The sequence below is a fragment of the Nelusetta ayraudi genome, unplaced genomic scaffold (genome assembly GCF_046127955.1).
Source record: "Nelusetta ayraudi isolate G7.1 ecotype Tasmania unplaced genomic scaffold, CSIRO-AGI_Nayr_v1 ptg000023l, whole genome shotgun sequence".
NCBI lineage: Eukaryota > Metazoa > Chordata > Actinopteri > Tetraodontiformes > Monacanthidae > Nelusetta > Nelusetta ayraudi.
The window spans coordinates 2,552,501-2,556,437 of record NW_027466073.1 but is presented as its reverse complement, the minus strand read 5'-3'; positions in this window follow the sequence as shown (position 1 = coordinate 2,556,437).

The window sequence follows — 3,937 nt, the reverse complement described above, 5'->3', positions numbered from 1 at the left end:
CGATGTTCGTAGTTTGGGCAATAAGGTTCACCAGTCAGACCGCGATTACATGTGAGTTTGAGCACAATATACCGGAAGAAATAACTAGACCACCTTGGTTTCCCCAATTATGAAACCTTGGATGACCTCAACAGTTAGGGCTTTGCTGAGGCCTGAATTGCAGCCTTTCGGTCTGGCAATGGAGCATGTTTGTAGAGTGGGAAAGTTTGAGCTGAGGAGAGAGCAGCCAAAGTGGAGTACAGGAAGGTGGAGGATGATTCAAAGCCGGGATGGCAAGGCATCCAACAGTTGACAAATCACAAATGTTATGTAAATGTATACACATTGTTACGGTTGTGAGCCGTTGAGGTCTCCTGCTGTGTGTGTATGTGTGTGTGTGTGTGTGTTCATAGGTCTTTGTGCAGCCTCCCTCCGACGGTTGGCCCTGGCGATGCCCCGTGACAACACAACGACTGAGGTTGGACATCACCCAGCCAACCAGGGAGCGCCAACCAGCAGCGGCACATACAAAAGGCTGGAGCTCCCCCGAAGGCAGCGGCAGACACCTTGAACGCCACTTGTCAATTTGCCCGTGTGTAAACTACGGTGTGTATCGTTTATCAGCTTTCTTTGTTAGTTTCCATGAGGGTTTAGGAGTGCTGATCACCCTGTATTTAAGTTTGAAAGCTTAGACTTTGTCTTGGTTGTTGAAAACAGAAAGCCAGTAGGAAGGGTAAATTAAAACTACAAAATCTGTCCAACCTAGCAAAAGATCAAATGTGATCTTGACAATGGCTCCATGTAAAGCTTTTTCTCTCACCATGAAAGTTATTTGCACTTCACTCAATTAATTCACTTAACTCACTTTTGACCATCTTCTTTCCTTGTGATAATAATAATAATAATAATAATAATAATAATAATAATAATAATAATAATAATAATAACTTGGATTTATATAGCGCTTTTCATAACCCAAAGACGCTTACATAAGAAGGGGGGAGGCAGGCAAAATATATGTAACAAGCATAGCAAAGCATACAGGTGTGCACACAAACACAAAGGTAACAAAAGGAAAACAGTCCATCGGAGGGTGGAACAGCAAACGGGGGGTTAGGTATGGAATGTACTGCTGGTGGTGTGGGCTTGGGTGAAGAGGTAGGTTTGAGGTGGGACTTGAATACGGGGAGTGTGGGAGAGTCACGGATGGACTGGGGGAGGGAGATCCAGAGTCGGGGTGCAACATGGGAGAAGGCTCTGTCGCCAAAGGGAGAGGGTGAGACTGGAGAATGATCGGAGGGCTCGGGAAGGGCGGTGGCGGATCAGAAGGTTAGACAGATGGGGGGGGGGGGGCAGGTGGTGGAGAGCTTTAAAGGTGAGGCGGAGTATTTTGAGGCAGATGCGATGTTTGATGTGGAGCCAGTGAAGAGACTGCAGAATAGGAGTGATGTGATCACGTAGCCTGGTGTGAGTGAGGAGGCGGGCAGCAGAGTTCTGAACCATTTGGAGTTTATGGAGGGATTGGGAGGAGATGCCGTACAGAATGGAGTTGCAATAGTCGAGACGGGGGGAGATGAAGGCGTGGATGAGGGATTCAGCAGCAGAGTGGGAGAGGCAATGTCTGATTTTGGCGATGCGACGGAGATGGAAGTAGGAGGTTTTGATGACTGAGTTGACGTGCGGTTCGAAGGAGAGGGTGGAGTCCAGAATGATGCCAAGATTGCGAGCCAGAGGGGAAGGGGTGATGGAGGTGGAGTCAATGGAGAGTGTGAAGGGTCCGGTCTTGCTCAAGGTGGATTTGGTGCCCATGAGAAGAAGCGCTGTTTTGTCACTGTTGAGTTTGAGGAAGTTATGTGCTAGCCAAGATTTTATTGTGGAGATGCAGGTTTCGATGTGGGTGGTGGTGGTGGTGGGGGGGGGGGGTCGGGTGGGTTTGGTGCGAATGGAGATCTGAGTGTCGTCGGCATAGAGGTGAAAGTCCAAGTTGAGGTTGCGGATGATGCGGCCAAGGGGGAAGAGGTAACAGAGGAAAAGGACGGGCCCAAGGACTGAGCCCTGGGAGACCCCCTCGGTGACTGGGGAGAGTGTGGATGTGTGACCGGAGAGGGAGACGAACTGTTGTTGGTTAGAGAGATAGGAGGCTAGCCAGTCAAGTGCAGTGCCCTCAACACCCTACTGGCGCAGCCTCGGAAGGAGGATGGAGTGGTTCACTGTGTCAAAGGCTGCGCTGAGGTCAAGCAACAGCAGGATGTTGAGGGCGCCCGGAGTCTGCAGAGGTGAGGAGATAGTCGATGACTTTGGCATGGGCAGTTTCAGTGCTGTGGGACGGGCGGAAACCAGATTGGAGGGGTTCATACAGTTTGTTGAACTGGGGGTGGGCGTGGAGTTGGGTGGCGACGATGCGTTCCAGCTGGTGGCAGCAGTCAAGGAGCTGTTGATCTGGGTGATTTTGGTGTTGAAGGCGGAGAGGAAGGATTCACAGAGATCGGGGACGGACGGACGGTATGTGTCTGGGGGCGGAAGCAGCTTGTTGATGGTTTAAAACAGGAAGCGGTGGTTCCGGTTGGTACTGTTGATGATGGCAGAGAAGTGGGCAGATTTGGCGGCAAGGAGAGCATCACAGTAGGAGGAGATGTGCTGTTTGTAGGCTTCAGCGTGGACAGTGAGGCGGGTTCGCTTGTAGAGTCTTTTAAGTTTGCGGCCGGTCTTTTTCATACTGCGGAGTTCAGGGGTGTACCAGGGGGCAGGGTGGGTGAATGAGACTGAGGCAGTTTTCCAGGGGGCAAGAGAGTCAAGGGAGTCAGAGAGGGTTAGGTTAAGCTGGGTGGCATAGTCAGTAGGGTCGGAGGGGGCGCAGTCAAGGGGGAAGGCAGAGGACTTGAGCTTGGAGAGTGTGAGTGGGTTGACTGCGTTGATGTTGTAAAACCAGAGTTATTGATAAAGAATTCATCTTCCCGTATTTCCTCATCCCTACTGTCTGCATAGTGTTAATTACCGTCCATTTTTAAAGTTTAGTCCAGTCTTAGTCTGGTTTAAATTGCCCTTGTTAGTTTTTATTACATTTAGTCAACCTTATCCTGTTTTTATTTGGTCAAGTTTTAGTCGACTAAATGTCAAGCATTTTAGTCTTTATCTTAGTCCAAGACAACATTTTTTTTTAGTCTAGTTTAGTCAACAAAAACTTGACATTTTAGTCTAGTTTTAGTCAGGACAATTACTTTAACTATTCACTTTTTTGTCAGCACATAATACAGAACATATCCATCTGAACTAAAGTTATATTAAAAAGCATTTTCTCTCATCCTTTCAATAAAGACACACATTAGTAGTCAAACATGTTGTTGTTGTTGTTGAACAACCTGGGTATCTGTAAAAACTAAATTTAATAATTAATTAATACTAAAAATATACAAACTATCATACTTTATATAGACACAATTGCAATGTCCTTTTGATATTAATTTGAAGATCTATAGCATTATATATCATTAAATAAAACATTGGAATGCAAAGTCCTGGAGAATAAAAAAGGTGACTGAAACCAGGCCAGATATAAACCACTTATTATAGTAATAGTGATGATAACAATAATAGTAATGTCCTAAAGTTATTTTGGAAATTGTGGACGTGTCAGCTATACATGTTTGTAGCCATGTATAGCTGCCCAAGACGTGTTTTTTTTTTGCATATTTGATGGTTAACTATACCATGGTTACTATATGATGATGGTTACTATAGTTCACTTACTGCTCCTAGATTAGGTCATACTTTTGTCTGCTTTAAACCAACCTGTAATCCATCTGAAACCATAGTTGCCTGACTAGAATAACGCATCTACAGTAGCATCATTTTAACTTCACACACAATTTTCTCAACAAGTGACTATGGTCCCTACATGCTAAAATGCCAACGTGCTAAGAAACTAGCGAAAGTTAGCTAGCATTAGCTTGGGATCGTT